This window comes from Podarcis muralis, chromosome 5 (assembly GCF_964188315.1).
Source record: "Podarcis muralis chromosome 5, rPodMur119.hap1.1, whole genome shotgun sequence".
Taxonomy (NCBI): domain Eukaryota; kingdom Metazoa; phylum Chordata; class Lepidosauria; order Squamata; family Lacertidae; genus Podarcis; species Podarcis muralis.
The window spans coordinates 28,468,389-28,494,753 of record NC_135659.1 but is presented as its reverse complement, the minus strand read 5'-3'; positions in this window follow the sequence as shown (position 1 = coordinate 28,494,753).

Genomic DNA, 26,365 nt, shown 5'->3' with positions numbered 1-26,365 from the left:
GTGAGCCCATTTTTTTAAAAAAAAAAACCCCTCAGATTTTTGCCATTTTTGTCACCCCCCTCAGTGATGACACCCGGGGCGGCCCGCACCCCCCCTTCCTATGCCACTGCCTCCAGCTTGAAGAGAAGGTCCTTAAGGTAAAGCATAGAACATCTGAAGAGGAAAAGATGGAGGCTCCCTGTGGCTCAGTTCTGCTGAGTTTAGCATGCCATATGTTTAGCATGCCATATGAAGGCAGCAAATTGTCATAAAAGTGATCTATTACTTTATTACATTTACATACCACATTTTCTTTTGAGGAGCTAAAGGTGGTTATCCTCCTCCCCATTTATCCTCCCAACAACCTTGTGAGGTAGGTTAGATTGAGAGACAGTGACTGGCCTCAGGTCCCTGAGTGAGCTTAATGGGTGAGTACAGTGGTGCCTCGGGTTAAGAACTTAATTCGTTCTGGAGGTCCGTTCTTAACCTGAAACTGTTCTTAACCTGAAGCACTGCTTTAGCTAATGGGGCCTCCCGCCAGTGCATGATTTCTGTTCTCATCCTGAAGCAAAGTTCTTAACCCGAGAGCCAGTGTGGTGTAGTGGTTAAGAGCGGTAGTCTGCTAATCTGGGGAACCGGGTTCGCATCTCCGCTCCTCCACATGCAGCTGCTGGGTGACCTTGGACTAGTCACACTTCTCTGAAGTCTCTCAGCCTCACTCACCTCACAGAGTGTTTGTTGTGGGGGAGGAAGGGAAAGGAGAATGTTAGCCGCTTTGAGACTCCTTAAAGGGAGTGAAAGGCGGGATATCAAATCCAAACTCTTCTCTTCCTATTTCTGGGTTAGCGGAGTCTGTAAAGTCTGTAACCTGAAGCATCTGTAACCTGAAGCATCTGTAACCCGAGGTACCACTGTATTGATTTGAACCCTGGTCTCCCAGGTCTTACTTCAACACTCTAACCACTACACCGCACTGGCTATTTTGGTCTGCATTCTTTCATATATCCCTGTGTCCTTCCCCACTGGATGTTTCAGATTGTAAACTCTGGGAACAAGGACTTGCCTAGGTAACCATTTAAGGTGCCATGTACATTTGGTGGCACACAATGACAGAAATAGATAAACACACATTTTTTAAACCTTGAGCAAGAATGCCAGCTGATATAATATTGGCAAATTACAAGACCTCTACACCTAGCAAAATGCAGCTGAAACGGGGAATATAGGTAGAAGAACAAGAGGTTTAGGTATCTGGGAGTCACTTTCAAAGATTAAAAAACACCTACAGATCGAATCATATGCTGGCTGCATCCATTTGGGACCAGCAAATGAATTGTTAGAAGATAAAAGGCTCTATGAAAGCAAATTTTATTTTTTCTATTTATCGATCCTTTGGTATTTTTGACCTTCCCTATTTTGAATCTTTGCTATGGGATTCTACATTCTTTCAGCAAATGCCATAGAGCCAACCTCTAAGAAGAGAAGAGAATGACTTAGTATGCATACAAGACATGTTCTTTGAATGCAGGCGCTTGATGGAAGTTTCAAGCATTTTGAGTTTTATTATTGAAGTACTTAGAAACCTAATGAATCAATACAGGAGGAAATTAAACTCTTTATTGGCAAACACGAATTTCTTAAACATTGTGCAAGAATGCAAGCTGATTTAGTATTGGCAAATTACAAGACAACCAGACCTAGCAAAAACCAGGCTGGGTGCAGGGTGTGGGGAGGGACGATGGGTGGAAGATGATACGCAAAGCAGATCTTGTCAGAGAGCATCGTGGTAGGCATTAATTTATTTATAAATACTTTTTATACTGCCTTTGGGGCAGTTAACCAACCAACCAAGGTGCCAGTACAGTACACAAATGTCACAATTTTCTTAACCGACAGTCACATTTATTTGTGAAAAACCATTAGCCAAGACAAAAATACATAGCGCCTGAGTTTAAGGATGGAAGTTCCCATTTGAAAGTGAAGCTCTCTAATTCATTCCTTTCCACACACACACACACACACACACACACACAAACACCAACATGTGAACTGAAACAAAGGTATCCTTCAAAGATCTGTGTTGATCTGAAGTTCACATTGAATACAAAAAGGTGTATGTTAAGTGGAAAGAACAGTAGGGGAAATTGCTTTGCAAAATTACAAATATTGCGCAAAGCTGCACACAAAAATGGGTGCATCAGGAAAAATTCACACTGAAATGCTGGTGAATTTTCATGAGGACTTAAAAAATAATAATATCTGAAGTATCTGAAGAAGTGTGCATGCACACGAAAGCTCATGCCAGTAACAAACTTAGTTGGTCTCTAAGGTGGTCCTGCTCACTGGAAGGACAGATCCTGAAGCTGAGACTCCAATACTTTGGCCACCTCATGAGAAGAGAAGACTCCCTGGAAAAGACCCTGATGTTGGGAAAGATAGAGGGCACAAGGAGAAGGGGACGACAGATGACAGGATGGTTGGATAGTGTTCTCGAAGCTACCAACATGAGTTTGACTAAACTGCGGGAGGCAGTGGAAGACAGAAGTGCCTGGCGTGCTCTGGTCCATGGGGTCACGAAGAGTCGGTCACGACTAAATGACTAAACAACAACAACACTCATGTACTTTCTCCTCCTTATCGTGGTCTCAAGTAGACAACATATTTAGTCAAATGTGTGTGTGCACAAACACACAGAATAGCAACTTTCCAATTATTCTCAGGTGGATCAAAACAGCATAAAATAGTCCCCAGATCAGTATGAAACATATTTGAAGACGAATCCATGCTGACAGAGAACTGTATCACTTCAACAAAATGCTTGCAGCACCTCATTTCCTATGAGCTTCATTATCTTTCCATAAACTGTGGACTCCGGATAAGATGAGTTTAACCCTCCCTCTTGTTGCTGAACATGGCAAACTGATATCAGGGAGTAATGGAGCACACAGAGCAATCTCTTCTGGAAACCACAAGAAATTTCCATTGATTGGGGAGACCAAATCAGCCCATTCTCCGCGCAAAAGGGAAAAGTCACACTTGAGAACTTGATTTGATGCAATTATCTCCTTTACTTCATGCACATAGTAGTGACACTCTCCCTGACATCGAGTTCTTTCTTTTTTTATATAATATTTTTTATTAATTTTAACATATAAATTATAAAATGTACCACAAAGCTTATCACTTATACAATCTTTTTGGACTTCCATCAGCACCTCTGATGATCCACCGTTTTAACCCCTTCTTATGCATTTCTTAACTTTATATTGCCTTTACATCTCTTAACAAATCATCCTCCCCCTTGTCCATTTTTACAATACTTCTAATAATACTCCTCACAAAACTTCTTGCAACCCTGCAAACATCATCTGTTCTTCACAATTATTGTTCAAAGAGTCCGTAAATTTACTCCAGTCTTCCGTGAATTTCTGGTCTCGCCGGTTTCAAATCCTTCCTGTTAGTTTATCTAATTCTGCATAGTCCATTAACTTCATCCTCCATTCTTATATTGACGGTAACTCTTCTTGCTTCCATTTTTGGGCCAATAATATTCTTGCTGCTGTTATTGCATAGAAGAAGAGCTTACATTCCTTTCTATTTATATCACTCCCCACAATGCCCAATAGAAATGCTTCTGGTTTCTTTATAAATGTATATTTCAACATCGAGTTCTTTCACATAGTTTGGATCTGTTTTCTTTTCTCACTGGAAACCAAGCACACTGTCAGACTGTTGGGCTTCGAAGAAAACACATTGGCAGAGGTTACTTTCCAAGCAGATTTGCACCACCAATGGAATATCTTTGGGATGCTTGGAGACTAGTTTAGCTGGACTCCAAAGCCCAGTTACTGTGAATAAGGCCCTGCTGAATTGAATGGTGGGCATCAGTTTCTGGTACTCCAGATTGTGCCTCTCTGTCCCTTAGTTGACCCCACAATGCTACACTGAGGGGGAATTTCAATTACCACCAGCAGTGCTGCCAGCAGGCTTCCATTTAAATGAACCCACTCCCTAAAAAATGCAGGGGAAATTGCTTTGCAAAAATGTGCATATTAGGAAAAACTGCGTACAAACCTGTGTACGTTTCGATAAATTCACCCTAAAAATCTGATATAAATTTCCGTGAGGATGTTTCGCTGTTGTGGAAATGTGGAGATATGATTTAAGATTGGAGAAAAAAATGAAAAACAAAGAGAAAACAAAATGGATAGATTTTCCCATCCCACCTACTGCCTTATATACTTTAAATGAAAATTCCGGGGAACTGAATTGGAGGAGTAATATAAAAGCCACCTTCTTTCCCCACAAAAGCATCTTCCATATGGAAAGCAGACAGAATGGACCTTTTTGGTGTGAAAGTGATGCAATAGTTGTCAAGTTGTCACTGATTCTTCAGCTGTGATTCCTACATTGCGAGGCATTGGACTAGATCACCCTCTGGATTCCTTCAGACTCTACAATTCTATGAGAATAGACTGAAGAGGAGCTGCCAGTTACTGGGGCAACTGAATGTATATATTTAGGCACCAAGCAAAGACTTTCCTTTATAACCAGGCCTTTGGCCTTTAACTACCTGTGGCCTTTTAGAAGTGGGTAAGTTTTTTTAAAAAACATATTTCTCTCCGCCTCCCCCCCCCCCCCCCCCCCGGTTTTAATGCATCTTTGTGTGGGTTTTTGTTTTTGTTTATTTGGTTGGTTGGTTGGTTGTCAGTAACTTTGGGCTGCCCTGGACAAGATAAAGCAACCAATTTAAGAAAGAAAATTAAATTACATTTTAAAATAAGAACCACTGAGCTTGAAAAAAGCAAGTAATTTCCCTCCCTTTATCTTCCTCCCAGGCCTGCATGGAAATATCCTCACTGACAAATTTCCATGAGGAGTTTAACAAATTCACAAATTGCTGTGGAGAGCTGGAGAACTGAACTTAAATTTGGGAAATGGACAAAAATTGAAACTTGACTAATTGAACCTTTGTCTGCCCCCACACCCCAAGAGCCTAGCCACTGTTTTGCACCTGGTCCCAAGGGAGGAATCTGAGTTTGTGCATGCCCTTGCACTCTCTTTCTCTGAATATATAAATGATCCTGCAAGCCTGATAACTGCCTGCCCCTGTGTTATCCTACATGAAGTCCTCGATCTCCAGATTCTTGCCTTAGCAGTCCAGTTCCTCTTCCACTACTACAGTTTCAGTTCTGAGCCACTCCCTCTGTGAGTTTTCCTCATGAAAAACTCCAGTGACCACAATTTTTACATTCTCATTTTTCTGGTAGTACACTTGGCTGAGTTTCATTGTTCCTTAGTTAAAACGAAGCTCACAGAGGCCACTGCTTCTGTTCAGCACAGTGGAATCTTCTTGCCTAAAGTATTGGCATGATGGAGGGAGGGAGGAGAAAGGATTTTATAGGGAAGGGGGGGGGGTGAATGCCAATTTGGAGTTTTCATGAGCCAGACACATATTAGGTCAAGCAGAGAGATCATTCTTATTGCAAAATGGATTTGAAAAAAGAAAAAGAAAAGAAAAAACCCTGGAGAGATGAGGGGGGAAATGGATGCATTGATTCTTTTAATAATGTTGATAAGATTTTTCTGTGCAGGGGGAATGAATGACTCAGTCTTAAATTAATTGATAAAAGGGCAGAATACATGAAGCAGCCTTCGACTATTCAGACCACCGGACTAGGGGGAAAGCGTGATCACTTTCTGTGAATGCTTGCCTGCTGCAAGAAGTGCTCTCCCTATTCAGACGTTTTTCCTGGGGGGTTCAAAACTGAGTGAAAGCATTTGTCCATAGTGCAGGGGCAGCTAGTAACACGTAAATGTATTGTGCAGGAAGGTGATTGAAAGACCTGCCACTGTAGCACGCTGGCAGGAACGATTTGCATTCCTGTTTGAAGCTGTGGTACAGCCCTCCTTCCCGTGGCAATAGGAAACAATGGTTGAGCTCCTGCCAACCATTCAGAGTGAGGGCAATGCGCCTTGCTCTTTCTCTGAATGGTCTTCATCACGTAGCCACATCTTATTGGCTTTGTGACATCATGCTGCCGGAACATAAACCAAAGCGTCTGCCCTCTCAACCTTCTGGATCCATGCCAGGGGCACAACTATAGGGGGCAGAAGGGGCTTCAGCTCCCTCAATATTTGTGGGCAGGGAGCTGAGCCCCCTCTCATACTGGACGGTGGCGAGGACAAGCGAGGGCGAAGACTACTGTAATTCGCTCTATGTGGGGCTGCCCTTGAAGCTGTCCCAGAAACTCCAGCTGGTGCAGAATGCTGCAGCGAGGCTCCTCATGGGGTTTCTGCCATGGGAGCATATTCACCCAGTGCTTTTCCAGCTGCACTGGCTCCCGGGGGGGGGGGTACAGGGTAAGATTTAAGGTGCTGCTTTTGACCTTTAAAGCCCTTCACGGCCTAGGACCCTCGTACCTACGGGACCGCCTCTCCCGGTATGCCCCACGGAGAGCCTCAAGGTCCATAAATAGCAACACCCTAGTGGTCCCGGGCCCTATGGAAGTTAGATTGGCTTCAACCAGAGCCAGGGCCTTTTCAACACTGGCTCCGGCCTGGTGGAACGCTCTGCCTCATGAGACCAGGGCCCTGCAGTATCTGATTTCTTTCCGCAGGGCCTGTAAGACAAAGTTGTTCTGCCTGGCCTTTGGCTTGGAGCCAATTTGATTCCCTCCCCCTCTTTTTTTCCCCTTTCTCCTCCTGTGATGAGGCTGCATTTTAATATTTTAATGTTTCAATATTGTAATGTATTTTAATCTTGTTTTCATTATTGCTTGTTAGCTGCCCTGAGCCTGGCCTTGGCTGGGGAGGGAGGGGTTTAAATAAAATTATTATTATTATTATTATTATTATTATTATTATTATTATTACTACTACTACTACTACTACTACTACTAAAACAGTTCACAGCAGTTCACAGCAAATACAACAATCACAAATAGTGAAATACAAAGCAGTTATAAAGGCAGCTATTTAAGCATCAAAGAGACACAACTAGAAAAGAGGCAGGCCATTAGGGGGCAAGAATGCCTGGATAGCTCAGTCGGTTAGAGTGTGGTGCTGAAAACACCAAGGTTTCAGGTTCGATCACAATACGTGACAGTGGAATGTCCCTGCGTTAGACTAGATCATCCTCAGGATTCCTTCCAACTCTACAATTCTATGTTTCTAAGTGTAAGCTGTTCTGCTATCTGGGTGTCACAACTGAGAAGCCCAGCTCTCCACCCCCCCCCATCATGTCCACTGATTGCTTCAGACAGGAAAGGACCATGACCTTGGGAGCCCAGGGTTCCATCTGTAGTGGAATCAAGTTCCTGGCAGGTTCATACAGGAGAATGCAATTCCAAAGGTACCTTGGCCTCAGACTTAAAGGTTTGTAAAGGTCAAAGCCAGCACTGTGAATTGAGCCTGGAAACCAAACAAGTAACCACTGCAGCTGGTGAAAAATTTAAGTGATGTGTTTTGATCTCCTCAGCCCTTCCAGAACTCTGCTGCCTCATTCTGCACCAGTTGAGGTTTGTAGACAAAGGCAGCCCCATGTAGAACCCATTACAGCAATCCAATCTTAATGGGACATACTTCTGAGTTAACATGCAAAACATCGCATGGTGCAACCTTTACCCAAAGTTTATTTTTAGCAACATCTAACATCTCAGGAATGGCACATTCACAACTTAGGAGGGAAAGTACTTCTGCTCAGAATGAAAACAAAGGGGGAAAATAACAGCAGTTCTTTCTCACCACCATGAACATTTGCCCCAGGGAAATGTAAAAAAATAAAATAAAAGGGGAAATAATGATTTTTTTAAAATTATTTTTTATTTTTTGGTCTTGGCCTGACAAAATGTGTTTCTTGATTCCTTAGTGAATTAAATAATGTGTTCGCAAAATGGCTTTTTGGACTTGATGGATCTCTTGGGGTTGCATCCAGGGAAGTTTCACAGCTCAGTATAGTCTCTCTCTCTCTCTCTCTCTCTCTCTCTCTCTCTCTCTCTCCCCTCCCCTTCTCTTTGCTTGTACGCTGCTTAATGTCCCCATTCTTCTCTGGCAAAATGCACTGTAAACTCAGTTTCAGAAACAGAACTGTAGCCTGGAAATACTATGAGTTAATGTAGCTCAAGTTCAGCGTTGGAGGCCATTGCACAGCAATTGAGATGCTAATTAGGACAATTAGAAAGAATTCTGCCTTCAAACCCATTTAAACATTAAGCAAAGCTTCAAAAAACTTTTTTAAAAGAACATTTGCTTCCAATTTCATGTTTATTTATCTTTTACAGATATTATATGGAAAAGGAACTATTGGTAAATTCCCTAACCGACACCCCTGCCCCCAGAGGAGGAACAGATTCCTGTACAGTTAAAGCTTGAGATGGAATGAATCTCTCAATATCCCAGGTGGCTTAACATGCAGAGGTGGCAATATAGCTTTGCTTGTTTATAAAATCAGAGAGATAATGACAGGAGATGCAATTCTGTATTCACAATGTCATTAAAATCTTATAAATCTAAGAAGCTTGGAATAAATAACAAAAAGGTGGAAATCAAGCATATTGGATATTGCTGATCTAATAACTTCCTAGCTGGGAGAAGGGGCAAGAGCAGCACACTGTTTGGATTCCAGCAATGACAAATGGAACCTGCAACAAATGCTTGCGGGGGGGGGGGGGGGATGGCTGCCTTAAGGATCCACACTTGGTAATGGGTCCATTACTGTCACAGAGAGTTGCCTGTTTAAAATAGGGGAACCTGTGACCCTCCAGAGTTGTTGGAGCAGAACTTCCATCATCCCAGACCATTGGCTATGCTGGCTGGGACGGATGGGAGTTGGAGTCCAACAACATCTGTTCTCCATCCCTAGTTTAGCAGCTGTCAACAGGGACATAATATAGCCTACAACAAAGGTGTAAGAACTAGAAGGAGGCAACTGGTTGCACATTTAAGTATTTCCCTTCCAGCTGACATAGCAAACAGCTGGAGCACATGCTAAAGTAGGTGTGAGGAACCTTTGGCCCCTCAAATGTTGCCAAATGTCAACTTCTATCATCTCTGCACATTGGCTGTGCTTACTGGGGCTGATTGGAAATATCAGGAAGGCCAGTTTGTTTTCAGTGGTTTTTAAATTACCCAATAGCAAAAGTTCTCTGGGTGGTTCACAAGTACAAATTAAACCGGAAAATTAAAAAATGCACCATGAAAACAATTAGCAGCAAAGAAGACTATTAGTACAGCACATCTATAAAGTACTCACAATGTTTAAGGCGGAAATTAGCCTGCGGAAATTAAAAGGGCATTTGTTTGCAAGTGGCCTTGAAGGGATCATAATGTAGACATTAGGCAAGTCTCTCTGAGGAAGGGGGTTTCCATACTCTGGGCACCAACAATGACAGCATTTGTTTTTCCTTACAAATGTGTGGGTTGAGTATAGGTGGAGTCCCAGCTTAAACTCTGCAGAAATTCCACACTGGAATTTTAGTGAGCAGTGTCAAGCAGCCCGCAAATGCTCCTAGATTACAGAGACCAAATTCAACTCTCTTGTTTCCGTCTTATTCTCATCTGTACTGTATGCTAGCTGTCCTCTTGGTCATTCCCCCAAACCTCTGAGGGCAGCAGAACTAACAAGAGAGCCACCTCTGCCAGTCCTAAGACCCTAGAGGTCTGTAGGTAAGGAGGCTATTTATCCTAGCTTTTTAGTTGTAGTTTCCTTGAGAATTGATGTGCCTTGCAACTTGAGCTGCTGTCCTAAAGGAAGGAAGGAAGGAAGGAAGGAAGGAAGGAAGGAAGGAAGGAAGGAAGGAAGGAAGGTGTCCTGGCTCAGTTTATCCTTTGCTGTCTCAAACCCTCAATCTTAAAATGATATATTTGAGATTACAATATTTGTATATAAATGAAAGCTGAGTTAGAAGCACCCTTGTTGTGTTAAATGGAAGCATAAATTTCTTCTCCAGAGTCCATTCCAAAAGTATGCAGGAGATGGGCAGCACTGATTGGCCAATACCGGTGATATCATCATGCTATCATGCACTGGCCCCCTAGAGCAAGTTTGCAAAACATGTTTAATGGGGATGAATAGTCAGATATACACATGAAACTATTAAAAATCAGACAGTCCAACTGGAACATGGGTAAGAGTGCCAGCTATGCCAACATTTGATTTGTTAGCATACACGTCAATCATGCATATTGTGAATCTGAATAATTTCCACATGTGAAGGAACCCATGTGATTCCTCATTAAATATGATTAATGACTTCACTCTTAGCTCTGTTTTGTTAGATGTGCAAGGAGAATCAAATAACAGAGTTATTCATTCATAGAGGGCCACCTTGACAACATTTTGAGAATGTTTGCTCTAAATACGTATTTCTTTAGAACTGGGAAAACAGAAGAAAGTTGGTACACACCCAGGTCCCATTGAAATCAGTTGCTGTTAAGAAGATCTAACTTTCTCTAGAATGTGCCTTATGCCTTTTGGGAGTTGTGCTTCTGAGTTCATCTTTTCTCCTGCTATGCTGATTCTTTTCAGAACCATACTGGCAGTCCATCATCTGAATTAAATCATGGTTTATTCTCTGCATCAAAGCTCCTTTGTCCTTGCCTTTATCCCTTTTTTCCAGTGAATTAGTAAAAATTTAAATTTCCCTCTGCTTTGGTGGGTTTCAGTACAAAAAGAACAAAAAAAGAGAGTTATGCTCAAAGCCTTATCTCTTCTTCAACAATAAAAAACGCATGTCTATCATCTCAAAACTTATGTGGTTCTTGGAAAACACTTTCAGGATTTCCAGTTCACATTAGGTAGGAGAGCTTGCAAAGGCTTTCTTCCTTCCAGCATTTTCCTCTTAGGTGGTTGTTGGGGTCTAGACTGATGTCCCTGGTGGTGGTCAGGCCGGGAGCAGTGGTGGACTTTGGGATCTCAAATTTCAGCAGCGCCCTGTGCAACACCAAAATTTGGCACCCCCACCTCTTGCTTTCTTAAAAAAGTTTTAAACCCTAAATGGCGTTTACCACCTGAATGAAAGCTAGCTCGATGGATAGATAGATACAGTGCTTTTTTTCCTTTAAAAAATGTTTAGGGGTACTCTCATTTTGAGACAAGAAAATCACCATTTTATAGTACAAATCAGGGAAAATAAATACAATAAATGGACAAAAGTACAAAGAACATGCATTACGTCATATTACACAGCTGACAGCTTGCTTCCGTCTGAGAGTGAGGAAACACCGTGACAGGAAATGAGGCTGCCATCAAGGGCAAAAGCAATGGAACTGATGGTTCACCGTGCTAGAGAAGAAACTAAAAATTTTAAGATTTTTAGTTTTTACTCCCCTTAGATGCACAAAATGTTTAGGGGAATGGGTACCCCTGCATCCCCCCAGGAAAAAACACTGGATATATATATATATATATATATAGAGAGAGAGAGAGAGAGAGAGAGAGAGAGAGAGATGATAGATAGATGATAGATAGATAGATAGATAGATAGATAGATAGATAGATAGATAGATGATAGATGATAGATAGATAGATAGATAGATAGATAGATAGATAGATAGATAGATAGATAGATAGAGATAGATGATAGATAGATGATAGATAGATAGATAGATAGATAGATAGATAGATAGATAGATAATAGGGGTTTTTCAGGTGGATGTCATTGTAAGAGAACAAGAGAGAAGTTCATGGTGAGCTCTGGCACCTCTTTTTCTAGAAAAATATCACTGGATAGATAGAGAGATAGATGATGATAGATAGATAGATAGATAGATAGATAGATAGATAGATAGATAGATAGATGATAGATAGATAGATGATAGATAGATAGATGATAGATAGATAGATAGATGATAGATAGATAGATAGATAGATAGATAGATAGATGATAGATAGATAGATAGATAGATAGATAGATAGATAGATAGATAGATAGATGATAGATAGATGGATGATAGATAGATGGATGATAGGTGTGATCCCATACTAGAGTTCTACAGTGACTGATCATGCAGTCTTTTTAAAAAAAAAAAAAAAATGACAAAATCCTGCAGGTATGGGGTAGATTGTGAAGATTAAACAATTATGCCAGTCATAGCTCAATTGACAGAGCATGAGACTCAATCTCAGGGTTGTAGGTTTGAGCCACATGTTGGGGAAAAGATTTCTGCATTGCAGGTTAACTCTCGTCTGGTTAACTCTCGTCGTTCCTTCCAGCTCAACAATCCTATGATTCTATGATCCCAGTTCACATAGGAGAACTCACGAGGCTCACGTTCTGCATGCATTGTACATGCAAGCACAATGTTATTTGGGAGGTACATATCACACAGTTCCCCAGATACCCACACAAGATTGCCTTCTGCGTGCTAGGAAAATGTGGTTCCTCTGCCTTAGCAGTGCAGCCTTAAAAGCAGACGAGCTGACTGCATACAACAAATGAAAAACAAAGTGCACATTTATAGCACAATAAACTGACGGTGCACAAAGGCCCTTCTGCAATGTGATGTGGGAAACCAAGTCTTTTTCTTTCTTTTTTGTGTGTGCTAAAAATACAGCCTAGAATTGTGTTTGCTTTCGAATGCCTCTCCTGAATGGAGATTAATATAGAGCACAGGCTTTCTACTCCTCTTACAAAATTATTTAATTGGGAGAATATTTTGAAAGTATTGTTGTTAGACTTTGGGAGCTACTTTTTAAACAAAAAGACAAGTTAGCGTTGCATGTCTGAAACTGCCAATTTTGTGCCTAATGAGTCCCGTTCTTTCAGAAATTTCAGAAGGAAACAAAATATATACCACCAATCCCAGTGGCTGTTGAAAAAGCTATTGGACATTTTGGACGATGGGGTGATGGGGAGGGGAAGTATATGAGTAAGTGGACAGCTCTAGGGACACAGTCATTTTCTGAAGTGGTGCATTTGCATGTTGGGTATAATTGGCTGCTTTAAATTGGTAGCTGCAATCAGACATGTGTAAATAATTGTGATTTGTTTCATAGCAATCGATTTTTGATGCTGAGGTTTTCTCTCTCCTCCTGAACAAAGCAGCGGAGAAGAAAAGGTTGTTTTTAATTATCAGCTTGTAATATCTTCTTGCCTTGCCTCTAATGCCTTTAAAATGTATTATGCTCACAAAACACACCTAATACACAAACATGGCAGAAGGGCAACTCTTCAGGCCTGATTTTCTACTTCGTGGTTTGACATGATATGCTTACTCATCACGATATTCCCCCCCCCCCCGGTTATTTTTTTGGCTGTTTTCAGGTGGCAATCATTTCTTCACAATGTCTCTCCTTGGATTGAGAGATCTGGGGTTTACGATGACCTGAAGAACCATCAAAAAGTAGCATTTTCCAAGACAAGGCACATTTGAGATTTCTTTGCTTAGAAGGACACTTAGAAAAATGCTCACTGTGCAAGAACAGTGAGTAAAAGACTGTGGTGAAATTACATGATGAATGAATGTACCAGCTGGTTCAAATTATTAGAATAATCCCCAAATATAAAATCCACAAAATTGTATTCCAGCACTTTGATATGACTAATAACAGTCAGTTCCACCTGAAACCATATCTGTTAACGTCTTTCCCAACAACCACAACCACTTTCTTTCCACAGTTATCATTACTGTGTTCCTTCCCACAATCTAATCTTGAAAATATTATTACCTCAGATCCCACCGATCACCATCCTTTTGTTAATGCTACCTTCTTCTCTTGACAGGTTCTCCATATGCCATGATGCAGTTGGATTCCTTGATCCTTATGCTCATCAGTAACATCAGTCTGTGGACTTTATCGTAGTTGGGGGACACATTTGCTTTTGGGCCCCACAGCTTCATCACCATGCCTATAGCCTAAAGCATTCTGGGAAACAATTGTTGGATTCCGACTCCCATTAGCCCTAGCCAGCATGATCAATGGCAATGGATGATAGGAATTGGAGTCTGTCAACATCAAGAGTGCAACAGATTCTGCCTGTCTTGTCATGCCACCAATTTAAATCTTAACTTTGGGTGGAGTAGTTGTCATACAAGTGAGAGCTGGACCATAAAGAAGGCTGATTGCCGAAGAATTTATGCTTTTGAATTATGGTGCTGGAAGAGACTCTTGAGAGTCCCGTGGACTGCAAGAAGATCAAACCTATCCATTCTTAAGGAAATCAGCCCTGAGTGCTCACTGGTAGGACAGATCCTGAAGCTGAGGCTCCAATACTTTGGCCACCTCATGAGAAGAGAAGACTCCCTGGAAAAGACCCTGATGTTGGGAAAGATTGAGGGCACAAGGAGAAGGGGACGACAGAGAACGAGATGGTTGCATAGTGTTCTCGAAGCTACCAGCATGAAGTCTGACCAAACTGCGGGAGGCAGTGGAAAACAGGAGTGAATGGCATGCTCTGGCCCATGGGGTCACGAAGAGCCGGACACGACTTAACGACTAAACAACAACAAGTTGTCATACAAGCTCAGGGGGGAAAGGCATACTAGTCTTTTCCTCTTCTGATACCGCCCCTCCCCATTTTAGTTCTGTTGAAGAGAGAGACATTGTGGAATTGGTGATAGCCGACTGAATGAGTTTTATCACTTTCCACTTTAGCTGCTGCTCTTTGATAATTGCTGAGGGTGATAAAAGCCAATTGCCTTTCATGACCCATCATGTGATGACTGATGGAAGTAGACAGGCTAACACATGACAGCTGCAATTACAATGTGCTTAACTACGTGTGAACTTACCCTTAGTAGAAAGTTGCAGACAGTCTAATTCTAAGGGAACTTTATTTTTATCACAGTTAGTGAGAGGAAGTTAAGAGATAAGGTATTTTAAAAGCTGGTAACAGCACTTAAAAGCCCAGGGTAAATGTCTTAGCCCTGCTAAGTTTTGAGTGACCTGTGAACTGTTTCAAGTCAACTTCCGCTGACTCCTTTGTATGATCTATAGCAGGCATCCCCAAACTCGTCCCTCCAGCTGTTTTGGGACTGCAATTCCCATCATCCCTGACCACTGGTCCTGTTAGCTAGGGATGATGGGAGTTGTAGTCCCAAAACAGCTGGATGGCCGAGTTTGGGGATGCCTGATCTATAGCCATTTTCCCCATTGAGTTGATGTTCTTTCAATGCTAATTAAACATAAGATTCGCTCTCCAAGAAACAACCTGGATGAAGTAGTGAAATGAAAAGGGCTTCTTCCTCTCGTGTTCCAATTGCATGATGACGGATAAATCAGAGTTTGACACTTGAAAATCATATGGAGGGAGGAATTATACAACCATTTTAACACAGTGATTTGGGGCATGTGGTGGGAATCTTATGAATGATGCAATGCATGCCCAGATCATGACCTGCCAGTGCCCTGAATATATCTTCAAAAGAGTGGGTTGAAATGAGCAGTGGTGATTCATTAGCTGGACATGTCTTCTATCGTTCCATTGGGCAGATTCAGCCCATCATAATTCACTGAAATGGGCAAGTCATGTTCATGTCAGACGGTAACAGATGAGCATGTGAATCAGCCCTTAGCCAGTGAAAAGACTTTGCTGAGCATCCCTGGGTGAAATTGAATAAAAGAGGGCGGGGAAACAAGTCTGGCTTTAAAGATTCTGAAAGTGTTAAGCACAACGTAAATCATGCAGTTTACAACTTTTTTTTTTAAAGGGGGTGCAATGATGCAATATTTTTATTCAAAGGACAGTGAAAGGAGTGTGATTATATTTGACACTATGATCGTGGTAAGGTTGCTTTCTTAACGGATAAAGAATGGTTAAAAATCCTATTAATAAAAGCACACCTGTTTAGAGATACAAAGCTCTTCTCTGGGTCTAGCAATAAAAGGGTGTACTCCTCCCAAAAAGGAATACAGTGGTACCTCGGGTTAAGTACTTAAGTAATTCGTTCTGGAGGTCCATTCTTAACCTGAAACTGTTCTTAACCTGAAGCACCACTTTAGCTAATGGGGCTTCCTGCTGCTGCCACGCCGCCGGAGGACAATTTCTGTTCTCATCCTGAAGCAAAGTTCTTAACCCAAGGTACTATTTCTGGGTTAGCGGAGTCTGTAACCTGAAGCGTATGTAACCTGAAGCGTATGTAACCCGAGGTACCACTGTACTGTCTTTCTGGAAGAGTACCATTTTGAATACATCAGGAGAATGTATAGGCTAAAAGCAAAATGGCCACCTAAAAGAAAGGGAACAAGGTGGAAAGGTGAAGTGTAACTGTAGTAAATTCTTCATCATCAACAACGTCATCAGCATCATCTCATGCTTCAGCAGAGTTTTGAACCCAGGTCCAAATTCAATATTCTGTAGTTTCACAAGGGGGCCATGTTCGTGCAGGGGTGAAGCAAGGGTTGGGTGACATTGGTGGAGCTGCACGTAGAGTGAACCGTGGGGCCAAAACACGGAGAGATTTGCTTGAGTGAAATAAGGCTGATGGAAAAGTAGTTTGCCACCCTCATTCTGTTCTCTTGTGACAATAGATTCATGCGGCAACCATTACTAGAATACACAAGGACATTTCTTTAAAAAAAAATAAAAAAATCAAGTGCATAATTGGATCCATCTGGGGTTGCATCTTCTTTTGATAAATTCTAAGTAGTTTGCATGTTAGCATGGAAATCAACCCAAATAAATTAATGGTTATAGGAGAAGAGTTATGATCTCAGAACTGCTGATTCTTATTGAAATAAGTCTCAGACTGGCAGTGTGCCCGAAGCACAGGACTGAAGGTATTCTGCAGTATCAAACAAAATAAACAATTAAATATAAAATAAAAATTCAGTGCACAATTTGTCCAGATTGGGGACTAAGAAAAACCTGGATTTTTGTGGCATGTGTACATGTGCAAATTAAAATGTTCTGCATTTTGTATTTATTCCAATTCTACTGGGAGAAGCTGAAAAGAGATGCAGAAGCCCCACCCATTGACCACCAAAATATAAAATGTATTGACAAATGTATTTTTAAATAGAAGCTTAAGGTTTCTGATATGCTGTATTCTGACCCACCTCCTTGGTTACAATTAATTGAAACTTAGTGGTTTAAAAACAAACCCCAAATAAAAGTAGAAAATGACTAGGGTTTCCCTATGTCCTACTTTACAGAGGACAGTCCTCTTTCTGAAGGTGTTCTGTAATTGAAGGACTGCCACTCCAGTTTAAAGATAAGGAAACCCTAAGAAAGGAGAGTGACAGCCTTGAAGTTACCCATTGACAGTTAGCACTTGAGCAGCAGACCAAGTCTCTGTCTTCCCCATGAAGGTGAGATGTATATTTCCATTTAAATTGTAGTAATGTTTTAAATCAGCCTATGCAAAATTGTATGTCCCTTTGTCAGTCCTCTTTCTTCATGAAGCCTCTCCTCTATCTTGGCACTGAAGAAGAGGCCAACCAAGACTCAGTTTATCATTCAGTTGTGGTCTATGTGCTTTCAAGGGTTGGGCCAGTAAACTTGGGAGGTCAACATGTATTTTTATTTTATTTTAAAAAAATGTGCTAATGCATTAATCAGCAATAGAAAATATTGAGCCGCTAAGGGTATGTTAATAGCATCTTAATAATCCTTCCTAGGAACCTGGAATAATTCTCGGAAGTCAATGAGTTGTTTTATGTGCTATTACACACTTTAGTTTTATAGTCATCATTAGAGTGGATGTGGCTCAAAATTCTTGTATCACTCATATGTACACACCACTTTGCGGGGAAAGAAGCAATCCTTTAACCTCAACCGTACACCGTCTCTTTCAGCTTATTTGTTGGTGCCACAAGGACACTGGGTTGTGCATTGCACAATGGGTATTAATTGTTACTAACGTTACACTGTTACTGCTGTGATGTTCTGTTGTAAAAGCTGGTGAAGCAACCATCTGCCTAGGCCTTCGGATAGCTTAAGAATGGAAAGTGCTTGTTCAATGGTCATAGGAAGATAATGGATCAGGCCCGTGGCCCATCTAGTCCAGCACTGTGTTCTCACAGTGATCAACTATGTGGGATCACCAAGCAAAACATGAGTTCAACAGCACTTGCTCACACCTGGTATTCCCAGCAACTAGGACTCAGAGGCATACTGCCTTTGACAAGGGAGGCACTGACAACCAGGGGCGGATGAAGGGGGGTGCGGTGGGGGTGGACCACCCTGGGTGTCACCACTGAGGTGGTGAGAATTTGCCGGATAGCACTCACCGCGGGGCCTGCAGCGCGCCTGAGCCATGCGTCTCTCCTGGGAGTGATGCAGTGGCTTGGGTGCCTGCAAGCTCCGTTCTGCCCCAAATGGTCGGTCTGCTGCCCCCCCCCCCCCGGCTGTAGGGCAGCTGAGTGGGAGGAGGCAGGCAGACTCTTTATAGGCCCCAGGGAGCATTCTGCCCTGCCTTGCCCCACCTCACTGTTGGGAAACTGCATGCAGCTACTCACACAGAGTCAATTAAAGTTTGGCAGACAGCCAGAAGGCAATCTGAAGGAGTAGGTCTGCCTGGAGATAACAGAGACATGGAGACCGCTCCCTGATTGGTCAAGCTCTCTCAAGGGAGTGATAATTAATAACCTACTAACTGTTAGTTAGGGACGCGGGTGGCGCTGTGGGTAAAACCTCAGCGCCTAGGGCTTGCCGATCGCATGGTCAGCGGTTCAAATCCCCGTGGCGGGGTGAACCCCCGTCTTTCGGTCCCAGCTCCTGCCCACCTAGCAGTTTGAAAGCACCCCTAAAGTGCAAGTAGATAAATAGGTACCGCTTTATAGCGGGAAGGTAAATGGCGTTTCGTGTGCTGCGCTGGTGCCGGCTCGCCAGAGCAGCTTCGTCACGCTGGCCACGTGACCCGGAAGAGTCTCCGGACAGCGCTGGCCCCCGGCCTCTTAAGTGAGATGGGCGCACAACCCTAGAGTTGGACACGACTGGCCCATACGGGCAGGGGTACCTTTACCTTTACTTAACTGTTAGTTCAGGAGTTGAGTGGTTCAGTTGAGTGGTTCAGTGTGTCAGTGTAGGAGTTGTGAGTCGTGTCAGAGAGAGCTAGCAAAAGATCCGTGTTCTGTTCCTGTAAATAGTCCACTGTATATAATAAACACCTAACTACAAGTTCCTGGTTCCTGCTTCATCTATCCTATCTGCAGCCAAGTCGCCAATTGCTTCCGTGGATTCTGCATTTACTCTGCTAGGTCTGGCTAAGGTCCTGCAACTAATCGGAAAGTTGTGAAACACCAAATAGGTTTTGCCAACAGGCAGCTGGCCCCACCCCTGGGTGCATGGCATGCACGCCACCCCAGGCACCTGATTGGCATGCTCTGCTGCTGCTGACAACCCCATTCTCTTACCAGAGCAGAATCTAAAATAAATGTGGAAAGGAAGGCTGAAGGAAAAATCCCACCCTCTTTCCAGCAGGAAATGGCATGGTGGGATGCAGGTGTTTACTTGACCTTCCAGCAGATGAGTCACTGCTAATTACTTAGTGGGAGAGGAGGAAGGGAGATCTGGTGGCACAGTTCAGCACAGTGAAAGCACACTAGCCAACTAAGCTAGTTTCCCTCACAACACTACCATTCCTACCACCTCTGTCTCCCTACCAGTAGAGGCGCTACCTTCTCTGGAGGATCGAGGAGGCCGGACACAACATCTTGACGTCATGTGCACAGTTTCAGGATGTTGCACGGGGGCCCCTCTGAACATTGAGGGTGCCCAGGCCCATCAAAAAAGGTCAGGGGGTCACATTGCCTCGGCCCCCAGGAGCCAGCGCTCTTGCCTCCCAGTAAGCACCAGCAACTCACCTACCAGGAGGTCAGGTAAACACATCCACCCACACCATGCCATCCACTCCATGCATCTGTCTGGAAAGGGAAAAGCTGAGCCTGAGTTCACAGGCCACCTGTTGTATTTATGGAGATGGATGATACCATCTTACACCTGGAATTGACTACCCAGATATCTGCCTGGTTCTGCCCCCTCTTGCCATAAATTTGTACAGAAAAGGAAGCTGTAAGTTTCAGAAGGAAATAGAGTTGATAAATCATGATGAGCAGAAGATGGATTGAGATCTATTGGTAGGGGTCAGAGGGATTACCAGTAGATTTATGAAGATTTCTGGCTCCAAATTGTTTAATGAGAGTAAGAAATGTTGCAAATATTCTCCATCTTGGCTGGGCTTACACTAATTGCTGATCTCTCAGCCACCATGTTACACACTTGAGATAGGGATGGATGTATCTTTCAGTTTCAGGGTTCCTCCATTTATCATTTCTCCAATATTAAGTTTGGTTGCCACATTTCCATATCACTCTGCATTTTTATATTACAAAAAACCCTCACCTCATGAAAATGTGTCAGCCTTTTTGTACATATTTCTCCTAATATAGATGCTTTTATATAGAATTTTACCTATTATATACATTTCCCTTAGTACAATGCAATTTTGTGTGTTATTTCACAATTATGTGCATTTAGAGGGGTTGGTTGGTTGGTTGGAGAACTGCATGACAAATTTCAGAGAAATGCAAATTTTGAAGGCTAGGTGTTTTTTAGTTTGCATACTTTTTTCAGCAGATGCAATTGAGGTGGAAGAGAATTTCAAATATACATTGTAATGGAATCATTTGCTAGAAATTAAAATAAGACTGAAATCTCAGATATCATTATTATTTCATTACATTTATATGCCTGCTCCATCAGTAAAATTATCTAGCTGATTTACACACATAATAATAATAATGCTATTTGAAAGTTCAAAATTCAAAAAGGAAAACAAAAATTAATAAAATAACGACAACGTAAAACTTTCCCTAGCAGAGACAGAATAAAACAAAATTGAAACTCCAAAATTAATTCCACTGATATGAAAAGCACCTGCTTTCAATAAAGTATACTGTTTCTAGACTGTATCTAAACTGCCTGTGAGGTTTTATAGAATGGCAGTACACTGCTGCATCTGCAGCTCTTCCATGCATAGTCATTGGGGTGGAAGGGGGCGGCAGGAAGATTGTTGCACTAGCCTGCAGCTGGTGCAATGATTGCGCCCATCAAGGATCCTGGGCCATATCATTCTCACCTCACCCAGCCCCTCAAAAGTTCTGGTGTCAGCTGGAAGGTGGCTAAGAGGTAGAAAGACACTACATAATCCAACCCACGTCTGGGCCAATGAAGTTTTGGATTGCTCTACTAGTATGGAATTTTTCACATGATATATATATATATATATACCACTGCTTCCCCCTTAGGAACCGAATATGTGAGGCAAAGCTGGCTGGCCAGAAAAAGCACTTTCTGAACTCTCCTTTTTTTTCTGGTGTTGGCACTGTCCTGCTTTATCCATCTCCCTTGCATTATGCCATCTTTCTCAAGGGTTCCCACCATCCTTCAGCCAGAACTGGGTCACGGGTTCGCCGTGCTTTGTAAAAGTGTGCCTGTCACACATCTTTTAAGTGCACCTTGTTTCCTTTGAGGCCGTAGCCTGTGAAATGACCCATGCGGAGAAGCGACGTGAGCTTTTGAGAAGCACACCCCTCCTCGTAAGCCACCGGCACACATCAGAATGAAAGCTACAGCTGCTCAATAAGTTCAGTGAGGAGAATGTAAAGTGATAAGCCTCCTGTTTATTTCCCCAAAGTTCAGCTCCCTGCTCACTTGAATGCCAGTTGGCAAATAGCTCTGCCAAATAATAGGGCTGGTGTCTCTGGAAGAAGATTAGTTCAGCATTTGTGCTCAATGAGTCTTTGGCTGTGGCAGAGAATCCCAGCAAGGAAATCAAGTGTAGGGATATCTTTTCAGATGTGGACACCTGAAAACAAAAATGGGGCATCCAGTTGACTGCACAAAGGCCACCAGATGAGACCTCCTCCCACATTTTCACTGCCAGCCTTGGCTGAGTTTGAAATGCAGGTGTACAAGGATCTAAATACCATTATCGGTCCCCCACAATCACATTTCTCACAGCATGCAGAGCCACATGCATAGGGATTTTTAAATACCTATCTAAGAAAAGCAATGAGTGATGAACCTACGCTTTGACTGGCAGATGAAAGGTTTCATCTGCATTCATGGATAAATCCACATGTCCATTTCAGGTTGCCTATCAGACACTCGCTGCTGCTGCTCCTTCCTTCCTTCCTTCCTTCCTTCCTTCCTTCCTTCCTTCCTTCCTTTCTTTTTAAGCTCCTTATGGAATCTTGAACTATGTATGCCTCTACGGATAATGAAAATGCAACTCATCTAATTACTTATTGGGTGAAATTCAAGGAGGTTTCTACTTGTCTGAGAGATCACAGGTTTTATGGAATAACCTTGCACTAGAGCCACAGAGGGACGCGGGTGGCGCTGTGGGTAAAAGCCTCAGCGCCTAGGGCTTGCCGATCGAAAGGTCAGCGGTTCGAATCCCCGCAGCGGGGTGCGCTCCCGTTGCTCGGTCCCAGTGCCTGCCAACCTAGCAGTTCGAAAGCACCCCCGGGTGCAAGTAGATAAATAGGGACCGCTTACTGGTGGGAAGGTAAACGCCGTTTCTGTGTGCTGCGCTGGCTCACCAGATGCAGCTTTGTCATGCTGGCCACGTGACCTGGAAGTGTCTCCGGACAGCGCTGGCCCCCGGCCTCTTGAGTGAGATGGGCGCACAACCCTAGAGTCTGTCAAGACTGGCCCGTACGGGCAGGGGTACCTTTACCTTTACCTTAGAGCCACAGAAGAATGGCCTGTTCTCTGCTCTACTTATCCAAGGTCTTCCAGTCCAAGTTTGCAGGATGTGTTCTGGAAAAAGAAATTAGAATGATTGATACTTGAACTACTTGAAAATGATCTACAGATGGTATTTAGCTCCAAGTAGGCTTGCTAAGATGTATATGACTGAATCAGATAAATGCTGGAGATGCAAAGAGGTAGAAGAAACATTTTTTGCATATGTGGTGGACTTGTAAAAGGGTAAAAGAAATCATCATATTGGGAAATGATCCAGAATGAATTGGGGGTGGGGAATGTTGAAAAGTACTTTCCCCCAAAAAACCAGAGTACTTTTTGTTGGGGATAATTCAGACGGAAATTCCCAGGTGTCAAAAAAGGCTATTTATGTATGCCACTACTGTGGCCCGTGTTTTGTTAGCCCCAAAATGGAAAATGAGTGAGGTCTCAACCAAAGAGGAATGGCAGCTTAAGGTGACAGAATATGTGCAGCTTGCAGACTTAACATATAAAATAAGAGAACAGGAAGAACATATATTAAGAGAAGATTGGAAAATGTTTATTGAATATATGGGAAATAACTGTGTACACTGAAAATGCTGGCAGCATTAAGATAAATTCAACAGTGTAAATAAGTTTTGATGGATGTAATAATGGGATACTGAATAGTATAGTTTTTGTAAAATATGCAGGGATTTAGGATATGTAAAATGAACCATGGAAAAAGAAAAAGGGAAGTCACTGATATCGTAAGGATGTAAAAATGAGTACTTTAAATTGTAAAACATAAAATTTAATAAAAATTATATATAAATAGATATATACACAGGATGAGTCCTTTAAAAGAGGCCTCTTTTAAAAGACTCACCCTGGAGAGAGAGAGAGAGAGAGAGAGAGAGAGAGAGAGAGAGAGAGAGAGAGAGAATGATTGAAACCTAAGTATCTTCAATCTATAGAAGTCTGCTCTTGGTGTTGCAAAATATTATGGGAGAGGATGGGTGGATAGTAAACTATTCAGATGTGTAATTTATAGGCGACTTTTGAGGGAAATACCTTGTAGACTTGGCTTTGGCAGCTGAGGAGAACCTGGAAAAGAAGGATCAATGGGACTAGTAGCTCCAAATATGATGGGAAGGAGCAGCAGAGACTCCCTCCTTGCGTGGAGTATGTGGGTGGGTGAGAGGTGACGCAGGTGCACCAGATTGATGGGGGCACTTCCATCAGCGCAGCTGCATGGACGTGACATTGGTGGTGCCTTTCCGAGCTCTGTCCAGATAAGAACGGCATCAGGAGGGTGGCTATGTACTCCTAAGAATGGGATTGTCTTGAGACTGATGAGCTGGTCCTGTTAGGGAAAAAAGACTTGTGTGCCAAGGCCCTGGGCCCCACAGTTCACCTTGGAAATAATTCACACGGACCCAAGTATTTAGATTTATGGGATAAATTAGACCGCAACTTTATTGGTTACTGATGCGAGCGGTTTGGCTTAGGCATTGGGTGAAACCAGGCTATATTTTGACTCCTGCCCATCTGCAGGGAGTCTATGGAGGGTAAACCATCAGATGGTGGAGTCCAATGACATATGTCAGATCAGGGCACCCCGCGGGGTTCCCTTTGGGGTCGTGCCATGGCCCTAGCCCACACCCAGGCTTCAGACAGGGACCCTGCCCCCGGATCCCTTTAACAAGATACCCTTATTGAGGAGGGGCAGGCTGAGGCTACAACCTCCCCTCCCATAAACAACGGCCTACCCAATGCCTAACCTTACAAAGTTGTGATGATCGCTACAAGGTAGGCAAAAACCAAGTGGCCAGTGCTCTATAAAGCAGTGTTCCCCAACCTTGGGCCTCCAGCTGTTTTTGGACTACAACTCCCATCATCCCTCGCTAGCAAGACCAGTGGTCAAGGATGATGGGAATTGTAGTCCAAAAACAGCTGGAGGCCCAAGGTTGGGGAACACTGCAAAGGACTGCTGCTGCTGCTGGACAGAGAGAGCTCCGTTTTGTTTTGTTTTTGTTCTTTGTTTAAATTGCTGTTATTTTTTTACCTATGTCATTTTAAACTGTGACATTAATGCTGTATTCTTAGTTTTAGATTTTGATTTATGTGGAAATTGTCTTCCATTTGGTTGTGTATCTTTTTGATGTGGCTTATTTATTGTTTATGACTTTTGTAACTATGTAAATCTTGTCATGCTGTAAGCCGCCTTGAGCATTGTTTTTTTAACTGTGGAAAGGCGGCATACAAATAAAAAATGATGATGATGATGATGATTTGTCAAATGGAGAAAATTCCTACCTGGTCCCATCAGCAAGGCAGCCAACATTTGTCCATAGCAAGGTCAATAGCATACCAACACATAGAAAAGAGGGCAGGTGGGCTGGGAGAGCTGGCAAGGAGACAGAAAGAGGAGCCCCCCCCCCCGCCAGCCACATCACAGTTTAAATTTCCTGCAAGCACACACTGCCGCGCTGATTGGCCAGGGGAGGTGTGACATTGCCAGGAGCATCATGATGGGGGCACCACCCTCCACCACCCAGCTGGATCACTGGAAGCCCGGATACCCTGCTGCAACACCGCCCTCCAGAGTATGTGAGCGGACCTGTGCAGAAGCACAAAGATGACTCTGGAGTGGGAAACTCAGCAGCATGGCTGGCAAAGAGCCAGTGTGGTGTAGTGGTTAAGAGCGGTAGTCTCGTAATCTGGGGAACTGGGTTTGTGTCCCTGCTCCTCCACATGCAGCTGCTGGGTGACCTTGGGCCAGTCTCACTTCTTTGAAGTCTCTCAGCCCCACTCACCTCACAGAGTGTTTGTTGTGGGGGAGGAAGGGAAAGGAGAATGTTAGCCACTTTGAGACTCCTTCGGGTAGTGATAAAGCGGGATATCAAATCCAAACTCCTCCTCCTCCTCCTCCTCCTCCTCCTCCTCCTCCTCCTCCTCTTCTTCTTCAAAGGTCTCCAGCTCCATGGCATTAAAGGAAACGGCCAATGCATTCCTCCCATATCCCCAACCAGCCCTGCTCCACTCTTTCTCTGTGCAATGCAAGTGGAAATGATTTGGCTTGGGACAGGGATGCTCCAGAAGCCGTCCAGAGAGGCAGCTAAACCAGAAGGGGTGCGTGTGGATGTGGACCAATATGAAATGTGTGCAACGTTGTCAAACGATCCTTTCTGAAGTTGATTCGACTTCAGTACAAGAAAATATGAAAGAAAAGAAAAGAAACCAGTGCAAGCTGGCAGACTTTTTACAGAGCAGCTTAACTGCAGGGAAGATGATAAAAATTGGCTTGTGCTTAATCTCCAGACCACCTGGGGTAAGCTCAGCAAATCAAGGAACCAGAACCAATGCCATGTAACTCCAAATAGGTGAAAAATCCAACTTGCAGTTCAAAATGCACCATGGAAAATGCTATTTACGTTTCACCCATACAGTGGGGAGAAAGAATGAGAGATGCCTGCCTTTGTCAAGGAGACTCACAGGCTGAAAGAGTTCACAAAAGATCCCCCACTTGCTTCTCAACTCTGTCAACATGCAAACAGTAAGGATTGTTGGTCATACGCCAGATATTTTGTAGTTAATTTTATTTTTATGCTTGAAGTTATCTGCTAAAATGGACGGATGTTTTATGCTGAAATGCTACTGGTTTGGGATGCAAATCCATTTTAAGTCCTGTTTCAGGGTTCAAAATCACATAATTACAATTGTATTGGTCATGGCCACTGACTTCACCCCTTGCCATCCTGTCCCTG